The 10,467-nt window shown below is 37.2% G+C and overlaps 1 long non-coding RNA gene across 1 annotated transcript; it reads left to right on the top strand.

The window, feature by feature from the left end:
• Positions 1-1,316: 1,316 nt before the first annotated feature.
• On the top strand, positions 1,317-9,985 carry LOC116797747. Its single transcript, XR_004360741.1, has 3 exons — positions 1,317-1,430; positions 2,206-2,322; positions 9,676-9,985. It is a non-coding gene; the product is annotated as an uncharacterized LOC116797747 (long non-coding RNA).
• The last annotated feature ends 482 nt before the right edge of the window (positions 9,986-10,467 follow it).

Genomic DNA, 10,467 nt, shown 5'->3' with positions numbered 1-10,467 from the left:
GTTGATTGCCAGCTGGATGAACGCAAGTAAAAAGTCTTTCTGAGGTATCAGAATTCTGTAAGATGCTTTTGCTTTTGCCACGCATCTTAGAGCAACAACATTCCAGACAATGCTTTCTACTGAACAGACAGTGCAGGATGCTCTCAGAGCTTAGGGCTGTGCCCAAATAACTCAATTCATTTTGTTCTCAGATGCTGAGAACTTACGGCTGTGCCAAATTAATCCAATTAATTTTGTCCCAAATGTTTAACTGACAACAACCCCCCCCCCATTTGAAATCCATATCTGAGTCAAGGTAGAAAGAATTTTATCAATACTCTGCAGCATGCATTGCAATTCCAAAAGTAGATTTTTATCTAGGTCTTATTAAAACTAATTTAGAAATTCAAATATTCTATAAAGGCAGAAAGAATACAGACAACAGCATAGTTATTAAGCAACAGCAGTCAAAATCTCTCTAGTTCCTTCAAAACCCCCAGTCAATGTTTTTCTTTAAAGTTTTGTTCCATGATTCAAGCTCTTGAGAATTTAAGTTCTTCAGTTTTTTGCTGGCTTAGTCAGCTCAGTCAGGTCTTTGTCAGCAGCTGGGAAGGATTGCAAGTATATAGCTACCAATTCATTTAGGACCCAACTATGGTACAATATTCACAATGAGCAAGAATTTACCCTCCCTGCATTAGTTTTAATAGGCATTCATTGGGAGAAAATGCTGCAGAAGTCCGGTGCTTAGTTGACAAATTGATACATTTGTCAAATACCAAACAGGATTGAAGTCTGTAAAACGCAACTCCAAAACAAAAGTTTCAGGTTTCATTGTAGTAGCCAAGAAGGTAAGATTTCCTAATCTCTTGAGACGAATTCCTGGCATCGTATGCAACTTTAGCTTTTTACCTAACAGTACCCTAGAAACTGTAAAATATTCCAATTTTAATGAACAGAAAAAAATAGAGTTATGACAAGGGAATAACTGAAGATGAGCTCTCCTCTCCGCAGAGAAATACCTCTTGCAGTTTTATTTTCCTTCAGTAAACACTTCCCAACAATCTTTTCTATTTCTCTCATGTTTGTAAAGAGGAAGATGGACATAAAGATAAAAGTTTTACAGAAAAATTGTTTGACCCAGGCCCCTCCACAGACCTTGGGGAACCTCCCTGGCAGTGAAACACAGGGAGGAAACAGGTGTGGGAATGAGCCACGCACACACTTCCCTCAACAGTGGCCACAAAATTCAGACACAACAGCTAAATCCCACTCCTGCAGAAGCAATGCCTGTAACATAACATCAGTTGGTGTTTGTGGTAGAATGGCAATAGTGTGAGGGACCTTATTGAAAATAAGAGTAGTGGACAGTGAAGCAGGATTTCTCTAAGACAGAGATGTCTAGGGAAAGAAACCAAGTAAAAGCCTTCAGAATCAAAGAATACCACCTGGTAATTCTCAAACTACTCTAAAAGTAGTATCTCATTGCAGTGCCTACTGCAGAACACCTTTGATATTGTATGTTTGTTAGTCTTCAGAGAGCTGCTAAACTCTTACCTGTGTTCATCTGTAAATTATAGAATGCTTTAAAGATCTTTGATCTGTTGTGTATTTCCACAGTATCTATCAAAATGGAGTCTGGCTTCAAGCCTGGGTCTACAAATAATGACAAAAACCACTCTATAGCTTTGCGGCTATCACTGATCCCTGTTTTTTCATTACCACACTGCAAAATGAAGGCTTTCACTTCCACATATTTCATAAAGGTTGTAAGTGATTTTTCAAAAATATTCACCTACTACTTTATCTTCTGGTGCAAACTGAAACAACATGCCATATGTTTGCTGTCTATTTATTGTAATGATTCTTTAAAGTTTTTTAGTCACCAAGCTAATTTTTATAAGTGATAGTGTTTTCGTCTTGTCTAGTGTGCTTCTTCGAGTGGTGTGCAGGTGCATAATATTCACCTTTCATTTAAAATCACACCCAACACCTATGGAGCATGACTCCTAGAAAATGTACGTTCTTTCCACATTTTGCTTTGCTGAGATTGAGCCGGGCACACGCTGAAGTTTTTAAAACCAGAAAGGAGGTGGACCTTCTATCCAGATGTTGGATTCTAAGCCATAACAAATTAACTGATCAAGCTGTGTAATATTCTCTGCACTGCAGAATTCACTCTCTACATGATGATATTCATCACCCACCCTCTTCCTTCCTCCACAGACTCTCAGAAGATTCACACTATATCCATTTCCAGAGCTCCTCTCAGATTCCCCAGGCAAATGCCAATCAAAGCTTCCTTTGTTGGTGATATGTACATTCCTCCATGAGCTATAAAGGGTAAGAATGTCTCAACTTTCTACGGGCTATCATAGGCACGTGCAATATTATTGTCCCATAGTTTATCTTACCATACCCTAGAGAAATCTCATCATCCTGTTTTCTTTATATGGGCTACAGATGTCTTAGCCAAGCTTCCTCACCACTGAGTCACTGACTAGGATTGTTTACGTCTTCATAATGAGTCACCTTTGTGACTTGGCTCGTTGTCAGTACTTGGGCTGACGGCTTCAGCTAGTCTCTGCTTTGTCTCATTCTCCTTCATCTTGTCAGTGTAGTTATACCTGTTGGGAATAAGAACACAAAATGGCTCCCCCCTAATTTTCCTTTTCCTTTATGTATGCCACTCTATGTTAACTGATGCCACCTTCTATCTCTAGATTGACTGCTGTTCCAAAACTTCGACTTTCATGTTGTTCCAAGTTCCTGTGCCATAGGAAATCCAATTCAAAATTCTTTTTTTGCATCCAAGAATATCAGTTGACATGCAAAAGTGTTATATCTTTGGTCAGATGTCAAACTACATTTAATATGTTTCTTTCATCCTCCTCATTTATAAATAGGAATATTGTGAATATTGTGAATATTGCAAATATCTAGGATGTTTTAAAAGTCATGTTGCCTTTTTCCGTACAATATCTTTTCGCTTATTGGAATGTGTAAATGACTAGGAACTCTGATGGTCCAAGAACTTTCCTTTTTGCACTATCCATCACCTTGAAGGTTCATTTTATGAATGTTTTGTATTTATTAATTCTTTCCTTTTCTAATCACTATGTTACTATGTCCACTCAGCACCTAACTCCCCCTTAGATCTAAACTACTTGCAATCAGTGGTTGGCTGTGCTCCCAGAGTTAGTCAGACTCATTTTCTGTTTCACATTCAGGCTTTCATGGGCTACTTCAGAGTTATTACAGTTATGCTTCCAAAACAGCAGAGTAATATTAATATTTTCATTGTATCATTATTTTCTAAATTTATATTGTAAATATGTTTTTATATGAGTTCCTTTCTTTCAAAAGATTTAAAAAAAATATTAAGGTTCCCTTTAGGAACCTTTCACAATTTCAATTCACAATTCACAAGTGGCATTTGTTTTGTTGCATGAAAAACCTTACAACAACTGAATTGAGGTGAGAGGTAGAATACTGTCATGAGTTAGAAACAGGCTAAGAAACAAAAAACAAAGAGTGAGAATTAACAATCAGTTTTCAAGGGAAAAGGTTAACAGGAAGGTGACAAGAACTGAACCCAGTTTGCCAAGTTAGGGGTTAGGAGGGTTGGGGTGGCTGGCGGTGTAGAATGTAAAGATGTGAATAAAAACATTAGCATGTTTAATTATTGCTAACAATAAAAATAAATCATACTTGAGTGTTTTGCAACTGAATCCATGGAAATCATACCAAAAAAATGTCCTTAGGGATTCAGTTAATAACTTCCAACATAAACCTGATTTTCATTCAAGACCACAACTTTTGTGGATAGAAACATGCCCTTGTTCTTAAATACCAAAGTGGTTGTGTGAAGGGCAGAATATCTTTGAAGAGCTCCAAACTGTGTGTGTACAAGACACAGATATTCTAAAGAGTAAATGAATTATTTAATTATTCAACCTCATCTACTGATCTTACCTACAGTTTCTTAGGCATACTGAATCTAACCAGAACTACCTACCCACCCAGAAAAAGGTTTTTGTGTCCTTTAGGACCAGTTCAGACTAATGGCCAGCCCTATGATCCTGTTTATTTTTAAATCAATGTAGATAAACAAATCCTTCCATTTGTCATTATTGTTTCTCTTTCTGTAATCAATCCTCTGAGAAGTTACAAATTAAACCGCACTTACTCAGCCAAAATGGAAACTTCATATAATAGTTTCTTTCATAAAGCACAAATCAAATATAAATTTAAATTTTTAATATGGAAATACTCATAGTGATGAAAGTTATATTTAGTACATGTGGAATGCGTGCTTGGTTTTTTTAAGTGCAGGAGTTCTTTAAATAAAAATGATGCCAGTGAACTTCAAGATGATGAAGTTTAATGGGCCCTGGAACCTGCTCAGATTCAGCTGTCTCAGTCCAAACGTGCATGTCGAACTGGAGCAGGAAAATGCAGAGTCTGAAAGACTCATTGCCCTGGTGGGAAATGCTATTGTGCCAGTGAGAGGAGCTGCTGGCTGGTTTATGTGATTGAAGGATTGAGAACATTGGCCCACATGAAGTGTATTTGTATCTTCATTGTAGACAGGATCCCACTATGAAACTCTCCATTATAATTCTCCATATTATAACCATTTCTAGACAAGGCAAAGAATAATACTGTTTGCATTGCTTAAGCTGCCTGAGGTACTAATAAAGAAAGCAATAGACACTGTGCTGGATTCCAGAGGTGAAGAATGATCTATTAAGAATTTTTTGTTTTCAGATGCTGGACCTAATTTTGGTGCTTTTCCCAGTGTCGTTCTGGATAAGAGACCTGAAGCTGTAGCCAGCTAGCTGTTTGTACACTCTGACAGACACAACCGTAAAACAAAGCAGACTCATCATGGGTTTGACAGAACCAATATCCCAAATTCTGGAGGTTTTTGTTAACCTGGCATTCAGGAAGAATACTGATGCATTCCTGCCTAAAAAGAACTGTTAACAACCAAACAACATCAAAAAAAAATTTATTCAGAGTAGGCAAAGCCCAATTTATCCTGGACTTGGCTCCTCTGACAGTATAGGACAAGATAGTCTCAGTCTTGCAGTTAAGTTGAGTGTTACGTTATCCATCAAAATCTGGGATGATACATGACCAAAATGTGGAACATCTGTATATTGTTGAGATCCTCAGCATAATTTTTAATTAGATGTCTTCTGAATGTTTTCTCACTTAGTGTGCTAAATAAACCAGAAATTTTAAAAACACATACCCTAAATTATTTATGGATAAACCAATGAAATCCCTATTCCAAAACCACAACCACCCCAGCATGAACGATGACCTCAGCTCTGATACAGTTAACTGATGCGCTACTTAGACTAGGCCTAATTAAGAAGATAAAAAGTCTGCTAATAGGTTTTTCAATTATTTTGCTAGATATCTGCCAGGGAGAAAGATGTTGATCTGGATTCTGTTCTTGGTCCAAGTAGGGTGCAATCTCTAAATAAAGCATATGTTAGCATGAAGCTCAGCACATAAAAATGGAGATATCAAAAAAAATGGAGAAAGTAGTGTGTAAAATTGAAACAAAGGGCCAGGAGGGAATTGATTTTGTTTACTATTTTGGTTTATGCCATGGCCATAAAACACTAACAGCAACCCAAAGAGATATACATCAACATACAAGAGGACAAGAAAATCCACTGAAAGAACTGGGTATTTGTGAAATAAATGAGATGATATTCAATAGTGAAAATAACAAAACATGCATTGAAGGCTAATAACTAAAACCTTCATTTGGAAAAGAATCAGTAAAGTTGCTCTGGACTACCAGATGACTGCTGGAGGCTCCAAAAGCAATGTTTTTTTAAGATGACAGTAGAGGAAGTGCAGCAAATTCTCAGTGTCTAACTGTGCAAGGTTTGGGAGGCCTCATCTGCAATACTGTATATGGCTTGTGAAAATGAATTTATAACTATAGCAGGTGTTTACTAAGATATCCAGAGGAATTAATAACCTATCAAGGGGGAAGAAACTAAAAAATTTCTGCTGGTGCAGCTTTATAAAATTAATTGGGGTGGGCAAGTAAACATCAGGAAAGCAGAATAGTTATATAAGCCAACAGACAGGTCTGGCACAATAATAAGTCAGCAAGCACTGGTCGTAAATTAATTGAGGCTGGAAACTGAAAGATGGTGTCTGGCCATTACAGCAATAACATTCTGAAGGAATATCTGCTGCAGAGTAAAGAAACGAAAAATATAATTGCTCTTCAGAAACACCTAACAAACTATGAATATATAGTAGCTATATTAAAAAACTTGAACAGGTAATGCAAGACTTTGCTCGCATTCCTATGTTTCTGCCTGATAAATTCACCTGGAAGGATAAACGCCCAGTTGGACACAATTCTTTGTTCCAGAGGCCCATCGAGTACTCTGAGAAGAGCTATATCACACAAGCTGCTTTTTCATTGTGACAGAGAAAACTTCTGTAAATTAGAGGCAGCAAAAAAGAATAAATAGGATGTAGACTAATGCAGAAAAGGATAACTCTCTGCCATCTGACCGAGCTAAGGGTCCATTACCTGTCAGTTCAAATCTGAGGACCAAAACTGTCCTCAGGCTGTTTAAAATAGTGCTTGACAAGTCCGAAATGAAGATGAACTCAATAATCATAGAATCATAGAATATTCTGATTTGGAAGGGACCCATCAGGATCATGAAGTCCAACTCCTGGCCCTGCACAGGACACCCCAAGAATCACATCATGTGCCTGAGAGCATTGGCCAAATGCTTCTTGAACTCCATCAGGTTTGGTGCTGACCACTTCCCTGGGGAGCCTGTACTGGGGATCAATCACCCTCTGGGTGAAGAACTTTTTCCTATTATCCAACCTAAACCTTCCCTGACTCAGCTTCGTGCCATTTCCTTGAGTCCTATTGCTGGTCACAAGGGTGAAGAGATCAGTGCCTGCCCCTCTTCTTCCCCTCATGAGGATGTCGAAGACTACAATGAGATCTCGATGGTCATACTGATATAACTGAAAAAGTATTTAATTAAGAGCTCAGCTTTTTGTTTTATACACTCTTGGTCTCCTTAAAAGACTCCAAAGGCTCCTTGTAAGTTAACATGAGTTTTCTACTTAAGCTCAATATAAAATCATATAAAGTCATATAAATTAATTCGGCTTTAGTTAAGCAGACTCACAGAAAAGAGTTCTAGAAGCATTTTCATCCAAGTTTACTTGATTCTGCATGGTGGGATATATGCAAGAAATCTCTTTGAAGAAAAGAAACTGTAACAGCCATCATCTGTACTGAAGAATACTATTTATTCCAAAATGATGCAGAAAAAAGCAAGTAGGATACAATGATGTTTAAAACAGATTGCAACAATGATAGAAACCATAACACAAGTCCATTTTCTTAACATCGTTAAAGTAGGGAAGAAAGTCCTTCTCATTCCATACATTTTAACATTTTTCTGTGTCTAATTAATTCATTAAATTTAAGCAATAGATTCTGGCTGAAAGTTCCATATTCTATTTGAACTCCTGAGGAAATTCATCACAGAAGACCCCTTAGATCTTACTTCACTAAATTCAAGCAAAGTCAGGATTCCTTCAAAACCCACAACTCCTTTATAAGTAGTGGATTAAAAATGTAAACATTGGTTTATTTCTGATCTTTTACATTGGTAAGATTTTGTCCAACATACTTATATCATTCATTCAAAAAATTATATGCTTAGTAACTGTTCAAAAAGCAGATTAAATCCTTTAACACATTATTACTGCAGTGCCTCAATAAGCCCTCAGTTTACCAAAAAGGATATTTACTCTAAATATGGTAGTAGAACCAGCTGCATCACATTTACACAAAAAGAAAACATACTGGATTGTTTAGAAAAAAAGGCATAATATAGTGGCGATTGCTTTCCCCTATACTTCTGAATTAAGAGTTTGAAATACTGTGCTTGAAGTCCCATAAAGCTTGGTATGTCTTGGGAACAGCACTCCTTGCTTAATTTGGGCCAGGCTCCTTTTTCCACTTTGAAGGAACAAAATGAGACTTTAATAGTTCCAGGAGCCTCTAGGTAGTTGCGAACTGAGGGTTCTAAAGCATTCACGTGGGCAGAGCTCAGCTCACAGTATAAAGCATATTTTAGGGAGACTGCCTTTTAGACAAAGATTGGATCATCTCCACTCCTACGCCCAGAGAAATAAAACCAAATCATTTTATTCCCCTCTCTCACGGCCTCCTATGCAAATTTTTATGTTTGTATATGTATTTATATGTAATTATGAAACCCTTCTTGATTTAATATATACAAGTGAATTGAGGTTTTGATCATTTTGGATTGTCCACAAGTAACAACAAGTCAAAAAAGATAAGCCTTCAGAAAACACAGTATAAAACAGTAAGAATGCAAAGAGTAAGTTTTATCATAAACATTTGAAAGCTGTGTAATATTTAGATACAAAAGCAGTTTTGGTACAAAAGGAATAGAAGGCAGCTCTCCTCCTCTTTCACCCCCAAAAATAGTAGGTTTCAAATCCCAGCATGGAGCAATTTCAGACATTTGTGTCATGCAGAACTATGTAGCTCAAGGCTTTTAGCCAGGAAATTCTGCAAATTTGTCCTCAGATTAAAAGGTACCATGCAACTCAATCATGCTACAGCTTTATTTTGAATGCTTGCACTTGGCAATGCCTGTAGCTGAAGATGTCCTGTATTTTTTGGCTTCTACACAGTTTGTACTAGAAAAGCATTTTGGCACAATTGGCATCTACTGTTTAATCTCCTAAAAGGGTATGGAAATAAAATCACTTTAATTGCTCTTAGGTATGCACGTCTTGAAAGGTTTAAGACTAATTTTTATAACATGAACTAAATATATAGCCTGAACTAACTTCCTATCCAGCCAGGATGTTCTTTCTAGATGAAAGATGAGGATTCAGAAAGAATGCAATGAAATTGCATCAGAAAAAATAGCTTACTGTTTGGCATTGCTATGCAGGGGTTAAAGACGTCTACCTGGCAGCCAAGAAGTATGATTTAAAGCTTGTTTGAGGATGTGTGCACAAGCTGCAATTAGCTGGTCCAGAGATGATAAATAAACATATAGCCTTAACAGAGCAAGGTGCGGATTGAAAACTTCATCTGAAAATTTGGGCAAATATTTAGGTGGCTAACCCACACTGAACTCCAAGTTGCCACAGCTGAGACTTTAGTTGTAGGATTTAAATTCCTATCTAGCCACAATGACTAAAAATTTCCTGACAAGACTTTGTTCTAAGTTTATAATGAATTAAAACAGTAGGAATGAAATGAGCAGTGGGGAATGGTGGACCTTTTCAACTGAAACTCTGTTTCATCAATAAAACTATACTGCTAAATTTGTGGGATACTTATTCTTCTAGCAAAATCTCTACCTTCTGTGATTTCTTGCTGCAGTCACTGAGAGTTATTTGGAAAGTGTTCCTGGACTGGGGTTTTCATGAGAAATTTCAGAAAAGAATGTAGATGTGCTCTTCCTTAATTGAGTAGATCCATAGACTGAAAAACAAGCTTGAAAACCTGGAATAATAGTGCCTGCTTGCTTCAATAGACCCACCCGTGATTGTGTGCTTTAATTTTTCAACAAGATGTGGAGGTAGGGCCTGAGGAAACACATAAAAATGTTTGGTTTGGCTTTCTGGCAGGTTTCCCCAGCTAGAGTGCATAAAAGCACTGAGGATGCAAGATCCTGCTAAATTTCCATAGAGCGCCTGACTTGAACACCACAGAACATTCTGTACATCCTGGAGCAGAGGATCATATTGCTGCCCTCACTCTGGGGACAGCAACAAGCAGCAGCAGCAGCAGGTCATCAACTGGAAACTGGAAACCTGCCATTTTTTAATTAGTTGCTCTCTCCTTCACAATAATCCTATTTAAAATCCTATAAAATGCAAGGTCAAGTTTGTTACACAAGCTCAGATAATGCCAAGCCAAATTTTTAATCATGTAATTAGCCAGAAACACCTTTTTCAACAGAATAAATATCATCTCATTAAAATCAAGGAGTATAATATATGGCCAGGTTCTGTTCTTTTCTATTCTTAATCATTGTCTAGATGAACACAAATGTTTTCCAAATGAACCACTTTGTTTTAGCTAAAGACAACAGCTTTCTATTAAACTTAACTTGGATTTGATCTCAAATTCCATGCAGACAGTCTTTCAGATATAAGAACAAAATTCTCATTCTCCTTACACCCAGTTTTCATTGATTCCAACCAAACTCCCATGCAATCACTGGATGCATTCTAAGAGCAAATAATGCCAACTCATACAAAACGTACACACAACCTTAAAGCAAAGGATATCAAAGACATCAAAGTCTTACTGTCATTTCACACAGACTGTTGCAGAAATAAATGACTAAGAAAGACACAACAAATGTGACTTAGTGACAGAGCAAATCACTCCCTGACTCAGGAGCAGAACACAGG

This window comes from Chiroxiphia lanceolata, chromosome 1, assembly GCF_009829145.1.
Source record: "Chiroxiphia lanceolata isolate bChiLan1 chromosome 1, bChiLan1.pri, whole genome shotgun sequence".
In the NCBI taxonomy this organism is placed as follows: Eukaryota; Metazoa; Chordata; class Aves; order Passeriformes; family Pipridae; genus Chiroxiphia; species Chiroxiphia lanceolata.
Note: the sequence above shows the minus strand (reverse complement) of the source record. Positions and strands in the feature narration are given on the sequence as shown.